This window comes from Phalacrocorax aristotelis, chromosome 8 (assembly GCF_949628215.1).
Source record: "Phalacrocorax aristotelis chromosome 8, bGulAri2.1, whole genome shotgun sequence".
Classification (NCBI taxonomy): Eukaryota; Metazoa; Chordata; class Aves; order Suliformes; family Phalacrocoracidae; genus Phalacrocorax; species Phalacrocorax aristotelis.
In genome coordinates, this window is record NC_134283.1 from 23,128,768 (window position 1) to 23,143,146 (window position 14,379).

The following is a 14,379-nucleotide window of genomic DNA, read 5'->3' on the forward strand; positions in this document are numbered from 1 at the left end:
TCATGCACTTGTTTTTCTTGAGCAGGCAGCCTACAGCAGACACCCGCTACATTGACACCCAACCCAGTCTTGTCCTTAATCCTGACTCCCATCCATAAGCTCCTAGTTGGCTCATCACCCATCCTGAGGCAGAGCTCCATGCACTCCTGCCGCTGTCTCACATAAAGGGAAACCCCATAAAGGGGTCCCAGAGCCCTGCCATTGTTCCAGGACCGGGGATGCTGCTGTGTGTGCAGCCCCAGACCAGCAGTGGTGGCAAGCCTCTCCAGTTGGGACTAATGAGCTGACCAGCACATCTGGAGTACACAAGGTGAGCCCCCATCTGGGGACCTCCCTCATGGCTCTCAATGCCCCCCCATTCTCCTTGGAGAGTGGGCAGTGAGGTGGGGATAACTCCCCACAACACCCACCACACCTCTCCTCCCTTTTGAAGGGCAAAACGTAGCAGGATCTGGGAGAGGCTAAGGGGGGGTCAAGGGAGCCCTTGTGACATGGTCTGGGGTCACTGTGAGACATTCCATGTCAGGACGGAGATGGAGACCCTCTGGTGATATCAAAGGAGGAGGTGGAGATCATGGAGGGGATGTTACCCTCCTTACTCTTCTGTTACAGCAGTTAACCCAGAGGGAGCCAGGGACAAAGATGGAAAACCTGTGGCCAGATATGTTCCCAACGCTCAGGAATCTCACCTGTGGTGGTGAGGCTTGCAGCAGTTATTTTCTGAATGTTGTAGACAATATTAGCTATGAAAGTAGCTGTGGAAACATGGGGGCCTGGGGAGGACTGGGCAGGGCTGATGGGTGCAACAAGAGCCCTGTCCGATCATCCCTTCCTGGCTCAGGATCAGTTAAGCAGCCAGGACTCCTGGGTCCTCTGCCTGAGGACCTTCCTCTGCCCCTGCCTGTTGCCCACTCCCCAGGTCAAAGCCCTTGGCACCAAGAGTTTCTGCTTGCCTTGCAGAGGGGATTGCCCGCCCCGAGCTCCCAGCCACAGTAGCCGTGCAGAGTTGATGAGCACAGAGTGGGCCAACATTGGTCCCTGAAGGGGAGATACCTGGGGGGTCCCCTGAGCCTCCAAGCCCTCTGTGGGCAACACACCAACCTCTCGCTGATGTGGACGTCTATTCCCAATTTCCTACATCTTCTGTCATGTGGGCACCTTACACATTCTTAATTGGGGTGGCAATATGTTTAATCTCACTCATCACCTCCTTAGATGAGAGTGTGCTAAAGGGTTGTGAGCTTGCTGTTTTGGAGCATGACACATCTTTTGCTTGCTTTCCAGAGATCCTTATGATTTGGGATAGCGTGTCTGAATACATTAGACAGCACTTGGCACAGGATAGGGTGGGTCTTGCATCCTATTCCTCCCCTCGTGAAACCCTGAGAGCTTGCCTTGTCCAGACAACACTGTGCCATTGAATGCCATTGCTTCCCCGCTCCGAAAGCAGAAACAGTTGCCCCACAGGACACTGTTGTCAACATACGTGGCACAGACCAGCTTCTCTGGCACCTGCAATACAAATGGAAGACCAGATAAAGTAGAAGAAAGTGTTAGACACTTTCTGGGACTTCTCATCAACACTTCCAGAATGGGAAGACCATATCCTCGTATCTTTTTAAGGGTTTCTTCATGTTGCTGGAACCCCCTCCAGTTATATCTAGGGGAGGGATGTTGGCTCTGCTGTTACTTTTCCCAATAGCTTTCTTAAGCAGAGCAGAGGAGAAAAGAGAAAAAAAAAGGCCTGGAGTATGTGCTTTCTCTCCAAAGCTTCCTCAGTGTCCCATCTAGGCCTTCTTAAGTTTGGGGTGGGCAAGGCACAAGGCAGTATCCCCATGCTCTGACAGGTCACTGGTGAGTGTTTTCCTCTCTAGGATACTTACAACTGTTCCTTCTTTTACCTCCACTGTTCTCAGGGTGTCCAACTGTTAGGAATCAGGACATTCTATGTTCTTAAAGACTACGTGTGCACTGTGAACAGCAAGGTTTCAATTGTTCGGAGACCCATGTTTCATACATCCAAGGTGGTTGCAGATGAATGCAACCTAAGCTATGCTGAAGAAGGTGTTCCTGGTAAGAAGGTGGATTAAAACCTTTGCACCACCCTTGAGGCATATGATAACCAATGTTAAGGCATGACTGGATGCCTAAAGATGTCAGGCTGAACAAGCCACAAAGGATCATTTCCTCAGAAAGGCCCCTTGGGTGTCCTTGTTTAATGATAGACCTTCAGCTAGAGGATCTCTTCTGTAATTGCTCTTGCATTTGGCTCCATACCGTTCACGATTATGCAATGTTAGGACTACTGCTTTTGGACTGTAATTATTGAAGCTGCTTTTTCTAGTGAAACCAAGTTAAAGCTAATACTCCACCTTCATGGCTCTGCCCACCTACCCATAAGGGCAAAGGCCAGAGTTCCTGCTGACCCTTACAGGCTCCTTCTAAAGCAAAGTGAGTACAAGTCACTTGTAGACATACCAGAACCAAGGATGAGGACAAGAGTTTGTGAAGGACTCATGGATGACCAGGTCTGCCATGATTTCTGGTCAGTGCAGCTGCAGTGTGATATTAATGATGCTGTGGGGCAGGAAGATCTTGTGTCTGTGTTTGGAGGGGTTCTTCTCTTTCATATAACCCCATCTTCCATGTGATTGAAACATCAGGTGTGTTTGTGAGGACACTTGCTGGGTGTGAAGGGCAGCGGGACAGAAGGATGCTATAGGCTCATATACAGTCCTTTTGATTTTTGCTCCTTCATTGCTTCTGTGTGAGTCTGGCGTAGACTTAGCTGCAGCACACTGGGTGGGGCATGCTTGTGGCTGAGTACCATGGACCTTGTTGTGGGATCTGCACCCATGTCCCCTGCCCTCCCACACAGTGGTCATCCCCCAGGCACTCTTAGGAGCTGTTAGGATGGGATTCAACAGACTGCGCTGGAGCAACGTCCTGCCTAAATCTGCTGACATCTTCTTGGAGCCTATGCTGTCCTGCCGCAGAGTTGACTTTGTTCCTTTTTTTCTGTTCTTTAGCTGATGTAACAGTTGTCCCTCTGAGGTGTGAGGAGCTCTCTGTGTGTGCCCAACTACCTTTTACAACAGTGCAATGTTGTGTATATGAGGCTGTGACATCATTTTTTCGGGCCGCCTCTAAAAGACAGGACACAGACTTTGTCATCAAGGCCATTGGCATTCTTTCCATATGAAACAGGGAAGTCATTATGAGATTTTTTGATGACTTTCTCCTCACTGTGGATGGCACTGGAAAGCTGCTGGAAGCCCTTCTCAGTGGAAGTTGATCCCTTCCCTGTGCTATACCTTGTCTTTCTGGGCACCTGTTAAAGGATGACTGAACTAATTTCTGGCGGCCTGTCAGAACCCCCATGGCCACTGGGGTGGCCATGTTCTACCACAATACCAACTCTGTACTGGCCCATGCTCCTACACAGTGGTCTAGTTGACACAGGAGAGTCCAGGAAGAGTCACCTGGAGTTAGATCAAGGTACTACCTAGCCCAGCATCCCACTCTCTGTCCTAGAAATTATAATGGTGGAGCTTTGATGGATTCAAAAGCAGACATGGTCTAGGGAAAGAGTCCAAGACATGGGGACATGCCCATTGCATGTCCCATCCTACCTCACATGTCACAGAAAGCCAAGGTTTAGTTCCTCTGTGTGTTAACAGCCATGGGGTGATCTTACGGCTTTTGAATCAACTTCTTGGACCACGTTTGGGGCGCTGGGGCAACAGGCACAGCAGCTTCAGTTCCCCATATTCCTGTAGTGAGCCTGAAAGATGGCAGTTTGCATAGGGCCATACATGGCAGTATTATTGCTCCTTGTCAACTCTGAGTTATGCAGCTTCTTCCTGAAAATCTGAGGGTCTTGTATTAGCCAAAGAAAACTTTGTTTTAGGATGTCTGAGTGGCCATGTCTTCTCTGAACAAGGGAAAGACAAGGTAAACAATGTAAAAATGTTCCTGGAATGCTCTCAGATATCTCTGTCTCTGTTTCAGACCCCAGGCAGGAGACATCTGGTGGTACCAGGCACAGAACGTCCTGATTTTCACGTGGGTCCTGGAGGTGTCTTTGTGTTGCCACAGTGCGTTTGCTTCTCATTTGTTGAGGAACTCAGGCAATGTTTTCCATAAGGTTTCCCATGATTCATCTCTTTCTCCTGGATGCAGTTTCAAATTGGAAAGATCCCAGAATTTCATGCAAATGGATTGTTCAGTGTCCCTGAGTGGGTACCAGGTTCATATAAGTCCTGTGTTTGTGACATAGCCATGCCTTTGATGAGACTTGAGGGCCCCAAGTGCCCCGAAATGCCTGCTTCCCAAGTCCCTTGGGGACAGGAGGAGTGATTTCCCCTCCTGTGCTTGAGTGGGGTTCCTCAGAGCTCTGACCTGTGCTGGGGCTACTCAGTAGTGGCCTTAATGGCCATGGGGATGGTGGTTATGCATTACAAATCCCCCGACATGAGCCTGAGCGGGTCTGCAAGAGAGCTGCAGGGCAGGGCTAGAATTCAAACCAACCTTGGCCATTTGGGTAAAGAGAGATTAGTCTGTTCTCCATGTCTGTGAACAGGAAGAGGAGATGAGAGATGGTCTTCAGTGAGGGAGTCAACTTTTTCAGAGTTAGGACTGGCAAGCCCCAGACCAGACTGATGGGACCTCTCATGTGCTCCCAGGCCGAGGAGGTCTTGTGTCACTCCATTTCCTAACAAAACTCTCAAGGATGTTGCACATTGTGCTTTGGAAAGCAGCAGCCTTGAAAGACCTTCTCAAGCCTCTCTCTGACTGCACTGTTAATGGAAAACACAAAGACAATGTGGTGGCCCTTTCTTCAATCTGGTGTCCTCTCATTTCCAGGTTTGATTTTATACTTCCCCATGAGAAAGAAGCCATGGAATGCCCCTCTTGTAGGACCTCTGAAAGCCACAGAAGACAGGGAGGAGGAGGAGGAAGAGAAGGAGGAGAAGGAGGAGGAAGAGGGTCATAAGCAAATTGAGACTGATGGTAATGTCACATCTGGCTTGTGAGAGAGTAAGGCGTGTGTGTGGGCATGGATGCTTGTGTGTGGGTGTTCCTCTAGTCCTCAGCAGTAGGTGGTTGAAGACAAGGACAAAATGTGATGCCCTGGGAGGAAAGACTGCATCTCTTGTGTCTTGCTGCACACAGCAAATCTCAGGTCACCTGCTATGGAAGAAGACCTCACGGCAGCCCAACACTGACAAATGCAGCTGTTACTGCTGAGGGACACTTTCCCCAAGGCTCTGTGCCCTGGTGTATAGTGCAGGCTGCTCCTTCATTTCAGTATGGAGCTTGAGCTGCCAAGTGAGGAGGGGTCTACCTCTCCCACAGATCCTGTGGGTGAATCACAGGGAATGTGGGGAGAAAAATTGCCCAGAGGTTACAGTTAAAAGGGTGGTAAGCTGTGGCAAAGACTTCCTAGAAAGCAAGAACTCTTTGAGATGATGGCATCAAGGGAATTGGATTGTTCTATTAGATGCTGGAGCAGATATGCCTGTCATTCTTGTTAAGGAGCCACAAAGATGCTTTCTGAAGAGTCTTTCCCTTGTATAGTTCCAGAGAGTCCTCCTACTGAACGTCTCCTTTCTCATGGAAGGCAGGAAAGAAGCACAAAGGCAAAGGGTCACCTGGCAGGTGAGGTCACCTGGCAGGTAAGCCTCATGGAGAAATGGATGAGGATGCCCCTGTGCTCTTGGATTTCTTGAATAAGTTGTTCCCTTTGTACGCAGTGTAGGTATTGTCTCTGAAGAATTTTTCAGATTTGTCATGGTGACTGATGTTTGTGTGAAGAATTACTCCAGGAGCTGATGAAATCTTTCACCTTCCTTTTTGACATCTATGAACCTCCTCTGATTTCAATCTAAATGATGCTGCTTTTCAAAGAAAAATGAAAATTCAGAGCATCCCCCCCAGCAAGACAAAAGTGTCTCTCTTCACTGTTTTCTACCTTAGATTTAGTCAACTGGAAGACTCTGATTTAATTCCAAATCTGGTGTTCAGGGGAGGTTGTCTGGCACAGGAAAAGTGCCAGAGAGAGCTAATTGCCAGCATTGCTCTCCCTCAAACACTTCCTCCTTCTCCTGCACTGGGTGCCCCCAAAACACAGCCTTTATTGTGTGGCTGCCACAGTGCAGTTCACAGAGTGGGGGTCATGGTCCCTCCAGGCTCTGGTTATTGCAGAAGTCACTGTTGTTCTCTTTGTTCCCTCAAGACAGGGACCACATGCGGGTGTTACGGCTCATGTGAGTGCTACAACTCAAGGTTTACTTCCTCTGCTATTCACATGAAACCAAGTAGCCAAATACACCTAAATCTCCAGCAGAACTGCTGTCTGCTGCACAGGCTGGCACTAGACTATTCATGAGCACAAGGTGGAGAACAGCCTCATCCCATACTCATACCATATTTTCAGCTTCCTGCCACGAATTCAGGAGAGCTTCTTGGTGGTGAAGAAAGATGGCAAGCACAAGCAAACTCTCAGTGTCAGACCTCAGACCGCACTTCCCATTTTCAGAAACAAAAAGAGAACATCCCTGTCATGCTGGGAAACCAGTCCACAGGTCAGTGTCTGGATAAGTTCTGGCGGGGGCTGAAAAGGGATGTGGGTGGAGGTCCCAGGGGACACTGGACAGGTTCACTGAGTGCTCTTGGTGCCCTCAGGGCCTCCAGTTCCTCCAACCAAGCCATCTTTGTGGTCTGGTGACGTGCTCTGACCTGCTGGAGGGTTTAATCTCATGGCCTTGCTCTGAAAAATGTCCATTCTCTACCCTCATTTACCTCATTACAAGTGATGTCAGCATGAGAGTGGGGGCCAGTGGGAAAATAATGTCACCCTGGTTCCTCTGCTACGGCTACAGGTCCCTGCCCAGGGCAGTTCATCTTGTAGGGGTTTCTGAGGATGGAGCAGAAGGTGCTGGAGGGCTGCACAGACCCTGTAGCTGCTGGCATCTCCACTGCTGAATATTCGAAGCACCTGAGGGAGGTGAGAAGCTGCCTAAAAATCATCCTCTGGTGCCAACGCAGGCTAGGTGGTCTCACAAAACATTGATGGAGATTTGGCCATGCTCACCACTGCCACCAGTTGGGAAAGAGGAGAGGACTGCTCCCTTGGTGCATAAAGCCTTGGTGAAGAGGAAGCTGGAGAGTCCACAGGGGCTACGCAAACCGAATGCATTCACCAACCTCAGCCCAGGAAACTTGAGCAGCAGTAGCTGTCCGAGGCGTGAAGGACTCCAACACCTGAGTTCTAGGGCTGAGTACGGCATCCTCCCCTTTACCATGACCTGGCTTAGACCCTGATGCCAGGCAGCTCCAAGCTGCCCCCAAGTTGAAGGCAAGGGGGAGGCAGGAGGGTCTCAGCCAGAAGGCGAGAGAGGCTTTTCCCTTGATGTTGCAGCCAGCTTTCCATGCGAGCAAACTACACTTTGCAACTCTTGGAGAGTTACCACATGCATCGGGAAGACTGGAGCAGAAGACTAAAGCTGAACCGGCAGAGGAATTATGAAGAGAATCAGTTATTGTGGTAAATCTCTCCACCTATGCATGGTGTCTCCCCATCCCTTGCAGTGCCCTTGCCTCCACAACCAGGAGGACTGAGGGGAAGAGGGTTTCTTGCCGGTACCCCTCGTGGGAGGTCAGCAAGCTGGGGAGGTTGTCACCTGGGATGAGGCACCCTGCCATCCAAGGGCCAGCTGTTGGGCACTCCAGTAGGATTTCTAGGTGGGACCAGGAAGTTGTGGGTGGTCAAAGAGAAGAGGATTCCTCCAGTGTTTTCTTACTAGACAGTGAGATGCCTTACTCTGTGGGTTGATGCCTGTTTGGTCCAAAGTCTCATCCATTGCCCGACCCACCCCCAGGCTGACTAAGCACATAGCATTTCTTTGCCTTCCTCCCTGCACAATAAAACCAAACTGTTCCTCCTTAATGCGCAGCATTGGGCAGCAGATGACTCTCAGAAATCCAAGGGAAAGGTATCTGGGCTTCTGGCAGAACAGAGGACACATGAATATGATGGGGAAGTCTGTAAACGTGGTCCTGAGCCCTCCCAGGGACGGGAGGCAGCCTCATGTCTGTCTCTTCTATATTCCAATTAAATCCTGCCTCCACTTCTCTTCTGGGTGGCTGTGCTCCCACTTCTGAGCTGGTGTGCAGAGCCAGGATGGGCTCTTGGTGCTGTGTACATTTCTGTGGGGCACATGTTACTTTAGGGGCTCCAAGCTGATCAGAGGTGCCCACAGGGGCTCTGGGACTCAGCAAGGGGCTGATGGAGTTGGGTGAGGGACCTGATGGGCACATGGGCTCCCTGGGGTCCATGCAGGGCTTGGGTGCACCAGGGCTCACCTACTGCATATCCTGTGGTGTAGAGAGGGATGGGGAGGGGGAAGGTGGTGGGATGGTACTCAGGGGCCTGTGGGCTGCCTGGGACATGAAGCAGGGACCTCTCACCCCACCGTGTCCTTCCTTCTCCACCAGTGCTGAGCCCAACCTGTGCCAGGGCCAGAAACAGCAAAAGCATCTCTGAATTCACCAGGGCACCCTCTCAAAGGTGTAAAACTGGGAGTAATGTGGAGGTGTTCCTTTCATTAGTCATGAATATAAAGGTTGTGTTTTAACATAGGGATGAAGAACACAGGACCCTCATCCATCCCCCACACCTTGGCAGGGTGGGATGTACACAGGCTGGTCCCAACACAGGGCACATAGGGCAATTTTTATGTCCCTGTTTGGGCACCTGGGGTGTTTTGGGGGCCTGCGAGCATCAGCAGGGGAGAGAAAGACAGGGGCAGGATGGCTCTGGGAGAACAAACTCCTGGCCCTCCCCATCCTTACCAGATGTGAATCCATTTTGGCATGCCCAAGGGAAGAGAAAGCCCCGATGGGGAAGAAGGAAGAGGGGGTCAGGCTGGCATTGGATATATCTCTTTTGGCCAATCTCTACCCAGGGCCATCTTGTACCACCTGTTCATGCAATTGTGTCACAGACCCAGTCATAAAGGGGCTAAAAGCACAGAAAATTAAGTTTCCTCTCTGAACCAGGCAGGAGCAAAAAGCCAAGAGGAGGAAAGGGTAGGCAGCATAGACCAACACACCCCATTAACTGGGCCACCAGAGGGCAAAAATGGGATGGAGGGAGGATAAAAAGTGTCACAGAAGCAGTTGGAGGGGTGGTTTTGGGAGAAAACCAAGGGCTGAAAGGCAGACCTCAGTGTCAGCACAACCCTGGAGACATGATCTTGGAGGGCAAGACTTCAAACCAAGGAACGCCTGCAAGACTGAGCCCAACCAAGAGGCTCAGCCCGGCCACACTGCCTGCCCTGGGCTTCCCTGTGCCTGGGTGATCCTGCCAGGGAAGGATTTCTCTGCAGGGACCAGGCAGCGAGGTGGCGGTGGGGACCTGGGAATGTCGGATATTGGATGAGGGACCTTGGGGATATCCCAGTTACCTGGACCAACCTGTCCAGGGCCTTCCTACAGCATCACTCAGATCTCCATGAAGATCATCGTGCCTTTTGTTGTATTTTAAACTGAATTGCCACAAACTTGTGTCACACACTTACGATGCTATAAAGTTATTAATTAAGCACCTCTTGTATAACTTAGACTTAGCTGAAACTATTATAACTCTAAATTTGCTGTATTATAACGTGATGTCCCCACTGCATGATGCCCCCATGGCACGATACCCTCTCAACAGCACTGTCCTTTGCAGCCACCCCAGTCCCCAGGTGCCATGCCAGCATCGCCAGCTTTTTGCACAATTTAGGGTGCCATTCAGATTGCTGAGACTCCGAGCAGAAGCATCCAAGTCCCTTTGTAACAGCTTTAAAAAAACAGTGTGGTTTTGTTCACTGGGCTGTGCCAGGGGAGCGGATGGTGCAGGTGCTCTCCTCCCCGTGGTCCCAGCGTGTGGCAGGATTTCTGCTGTGATCGTATAGTGGTCAGTACTCTGCGTTGTGGCCGCAGCAACCTCGGTTCGAATCCGAGTCACAGCAATGGTTTTGCAGATTGCCTACTGCACAAAAAGGCCAGTTTGACGATGCAAGGGAGGCATCTGGGAGGAGGTTAATTTGCAAAGATGCAAAGAAGCTGCAGTGACAGCTTCCCCATGTTCTGCAAAAGCACTCCAGCTTCTCCATTTTCCAGGCAAAGCTTGAGAATTTAGAGGAGATCATCCAGTTTTCCACTGTTCCCTCACCAGTTCTACAAAAAGGGGACCAGAAGATGTTGTGGCCACCCCGCAGAGCCAGAGGAGGTAGGAGGCAGCAGTTTGCTGCCCCAGGCTCAGCTCCAGAGAGCCAAGAGAGCTCCCTCCTGACCTCCAAGGTAGGAAGGCTCTGCCACAGTGACCACCTGAAGAAGAAGGAATATCAAGCTGCTAAAGACCTGCTGCTGGCTCTCCCATCTCCTGGGGAGCGGGATTTTGGCTGCAGCACCTCCAGGGATGCTTTCATGGCAGAGGCAAAACCCAGCCAGTGCTGAGGGATGACTTTAACACACTGAGAGTCTGGGAACCAGAGGTCTCATGAGCACCAAGAGGGAGATGGAGATCTCTGGGGTGCACTAGAAGGTGCTTCAGCTTGAGGAAGTGTTTTAAACTGTTGCCTTTACTCTTCAGAAGCCTTCAGACCATGAAGGCACTCTGCTTGGTCTTGGTGCCCTCTCCTGACAGCTGTGCAGAACTCACTCTGGACAGCAGCTTTCAAAAATGAAATTACGACTCCCTGCATAAGGAATTGCGCAGGTTGCACTCGGGGCTCAGCTGGTGAAGAACACTACCCAAACAGTGGGTCTCAATTTATTTGCCACTGCAGGGGTAACTGAAAGTAGCATATTGACTGAGGTGTCTGCAGGACTTGTGCATAGGAAGGAGTGAGGGAGGCTCTTTTATTGCATAAAATAGATTCTTCTTCTTTCATACCTCATCCATAGCAAGAAATGGAGAGCAAAATTCATTATGCATTTACCTCTAGGATTTGCAGTTTATATGGCACTACTTGCACAACTTCACACTCCTCCAACTTTCATTTATTCTTTTACTGTAAACACATATTTCTTTACTCAGAGAAAGCTCAAAAAGTGTTTTCCCTTCTAAAGATAATACACAAGGAAGAGAAGACAAACATCTAGAGAAGTTGTCCTTTAGCAGCAGCAGTACCTGTCCCACTTCTACACAGCTGAGAAGCAGAAACACAAAGAATTACACAATTTCTTCACCCCTCCTTTGTTTTTGCCCCTGAAAGTCAGTTTTGGGGATAAGGCCATTAAGCTTATCTGAAGAATAACGTACTGTGCTTGAATACCTGATGTATGTTCAGGTTGAAAATGTCAAAATCCCAAAGAGGATGTTTTCATCTGAAATTACTTAACTTTCTGCTACAAGAGTTTCTGTTTTGCCAAAATAACCTGAAGCATATACACACGTATACAGTGCAGCTCAGGGCTTGGCTGAGGCAGTGTTGTGGCCCCATGGGTTGCTGCAGCCTCTGCATTCATATGAACCATCTTCCCTTAAACCGACGCAGGGCTATGCTTTGGTGGAGTGAATTTAGGATGACAGGCAACAGAATGACAGGATGGTTGAGGTTTGAAGGGACCTCCATCATCTGGTCCAACCTGCTCAAGCAGGACTACCCAGAGCCAGCTGCCCAGGTCTGTGTCCAGACAGCTTCAGAACACCTCCACAGATGAAGACTCCACAACCTCCCTCAGCAACCCGTTCTAGTGCTTGATCACACTCACAGTGGAAAAGGGTATCCTGGTATTCAGACAGAACCTCCTGTGTTCCAGTTTGTGCCCATTGCCTCTGATCCTGGCACTGGGCACCACTGAGAAGAGCCTGGCTGCCCTCCTGGGAGGGATAGCCCAGTCCCTCTGACATCTTCGTGGAAGCCATCATGCAGAAAAAGGAGATGCCAGCAGGAACGCAACCTCTGAGGAAGCTGCTTGAAAGTGGTCAGTTTGCATACCTGAACACCTTTAGTGAGCAAGGGAACAGGGGAGAGAGTCCCCCCCCAAGCTTCATTCCTATTGCAGCTGTCCCAGCAGGAAGCAGTGCTGCTTCTGCCCATGGGCATAAGCCTTCGCCTGAACAGGGGCTTGAACCCTGGACCCTCAGATTAAAAGTCTGATGCTCTCCCAGCTGAGCTATCCAGGCTCCTGTTGGAGATTTTGGGGGATGCTCAAGACAGGCAGCGAGGACCCCACTTCATGGCATCACTGGAGGGACAACGTGGGGGCTCACTTTGACCTCTTCCAGCCCTGCAGCGCCCCAGCGAGGCTGCCTGTGCATGCCGGGCTCAGCACCCGGCTTCTGGGCACGGGATGGACCTGCTTCCCGCCGGGGGACTGATCCTGATGTGGGGACACACCCCGGGAAAATGCCAGCGCTGAAGGGATGCGCCCGCGGGGAGGGCAAGCAGGGTGCTGTGGGGGCGGCTGTAAAACCCCCGCTGCCCCCCACCGCTCAGTGAGGGAGGCCGGGGGCTCCGGCCGGAGGAGAGGAGCGGCAGTGCGGGGCTCAGTGGCTGTGATCGTATAGTGGTCAGTACTCTGCGTTGTGGCCGCAGCAACCTCGGTTCGAATCCGAGTCACAGCAAGGCTTTTGCCAACATCCGCGTGCTCCGAAAGGCCGGGCTGAAGGTGCGAGGGAGGTCTCGGCTGCCAGGAGGGTGGTTTGCAGAGAGGCCGTGCCCTAGGAGGGGCTCCCAAAGGCCACCCTTCCTTTTCTCTCGCCCTTCCTCCCAGTTCTGCAGGAAGGGGCCCCTCTGCTCCACAGGGAACCACCCCCCACCAGCCCAGCCCACCCACCAGGGCCCTCCAGCCCCACATAGACCCAACACAACTCGCTCTTCCCTGGGAAGAAGACGACATCTCCCCTTTAATAGTATGACTTTTCTGAAGCCAGCCCACTCTGCTGTACCTCTTTATTCCCATCCTGGCTAAGGTGGATGGAAAGCCTCTCTGGAGAGGCTGCATGCCTTTCTCCCTTCCTTGCAGAGCAAAAGGAGGTAGAAGGCAGAAGATTTCTGCTCCAGAGCTCAGCTCCAGAATCAAAGCATCCAGCGAATCAAAAGGCCATGCTCCAGGTGAGCTTGAACTCCCCCCATAGCATCCCTCTGCTCTGCACTGCTGTGCACTGGCCCATTGCCCCACTGGAACACACTGTGGGGGAAGGTCCAGCTGGACATATGGCCACGCCATCCTGCTGACTTTCTGCTAACACATTTAAAAAATGAGAAAACCCCTAATTTCCCCCATCCCACAGCCCCTCCCTGGGTGCACAGCCTTGCACACAACCCTCGAGGCAGACTGGAGCAGGGAGAACATCTCCTCTGCCCACAGTCCTGGCCCCACGCAGGCAGCACAACCAGGCTCAACATGCCAGGCTGGAAGCTAAGAGCAGTGATTTTAAGGAGAAAAGTTAAATCATGCTATAATAAGCCCTGGGATAAGTAGACACCCCCCAAAGTGAGGGGCTGCCCAGTGAAGGGCTGCAGGGCAGAAAGCCTGACAAAGGCAGAGGATGGGGCAGGACTCAGGGTGAGCAGAGATTTCTTATTGCTCCTGGGGTGTCCCTGAGTTTCTGTCCACCAAGCAGAGCATGATGGAGATGCATCCCCAAATCCTTCTTCCCCTGAGCCCTGCATGCACATCTGGTCCAACCAAGCTCGGCCCAAGGGTCACAATGACCCCTGAGATGGGATGGGAAGCCCATGCACCCTGGATTAGACCTCCTCATCAAAACAGTCAGTTTGCTCAGCCCTCACCTGCCAGGCTAGTAAGGCCTTCCTTGAGCAGAGCAAGGCTGGGGCACACAAGAAGACTGCCTGTGGCAGGGGAATGGAGCCTCCCAAGGGAGTAGGTGAGGGTTGTGTGGACATCCCTCTGCATCCTCACATAGATTTGTAACCCCTTCCTTCTGAAACACAGCACAGACGTGACTTCAGAGCAGGCACTGTGGCCGTACATTGCAAAAACAATAGGAAAAGCACACCCTTTTTCTTCCTCCCCCTGGGGACCTGCCAGCAGCTGCCTATTAGAGCCCAAGGCAGGGCTGAGCAGGGGGGATGCTGGATCCCCCTGGGACCAAGTGCCTGTCAGGGGGACGCTGCATGGGGCAACATGGGCAGGGGGACACTGGGCAGGGGGACACAGGGCGGGGGCAGTGCCTGGGGTGGCACTGGGGGACGTTCTGCTGCCATGTGGCACGAGGGGCTGCCCAGATGTGTCCTCGCCTGTGCTGGCCCCAATGTCTCCCAGAGATTTGAGGTCTGCCTGGCCATATCGACAGCACCAGCCCCCCCCCGCACCCCCCCCCGCCAAGGGCAGGAGGAGAAGAAAGGTGCTGCATTC

General features: G+C 51.6%; 3 non-coding genes across 3 annotated transcripts; 2 read left to right on the top strand and 1 right to left on the bottom strand.

Moving 5' to 3' along the window:
• Nucleotides 1-9,947: 9,947 nt before the first annotated feature.
• Nucleotides 9,948-10,019, top strand: TRNAH-GUG (transfer RNA histidin (anticodon GUG)). Its single transcript has one exon. It is a non-coding gene; the product is annotated as a tRNA-His (tRNA).
• A 2,089-nt stretch (nt 10,020-12,108) lies between these two features.
• TRNAK-UUU (transfer RNA lysine (anticodon UUU)) lies at nt 12,109-12,181 on the bottom strand. Its single transcript has one exon. It is a non-coding gene; the product is annotated as a tRNA-Lys (tRNA).
• Nucleotides 12,182-12,550: 369 nt separating this feature from the next.
• Nucleotides 12,551-12,622, top strand: TRNAH-GUG (transfer RNA histidin (anticodon GUG)). Its single transcript has one exon. It is a non-coding gene; the product is annotated as a tRNA-His (tRNA).
• Nucleotides 12,623-14,379: the final 1,757 nt, after the last annotated feature.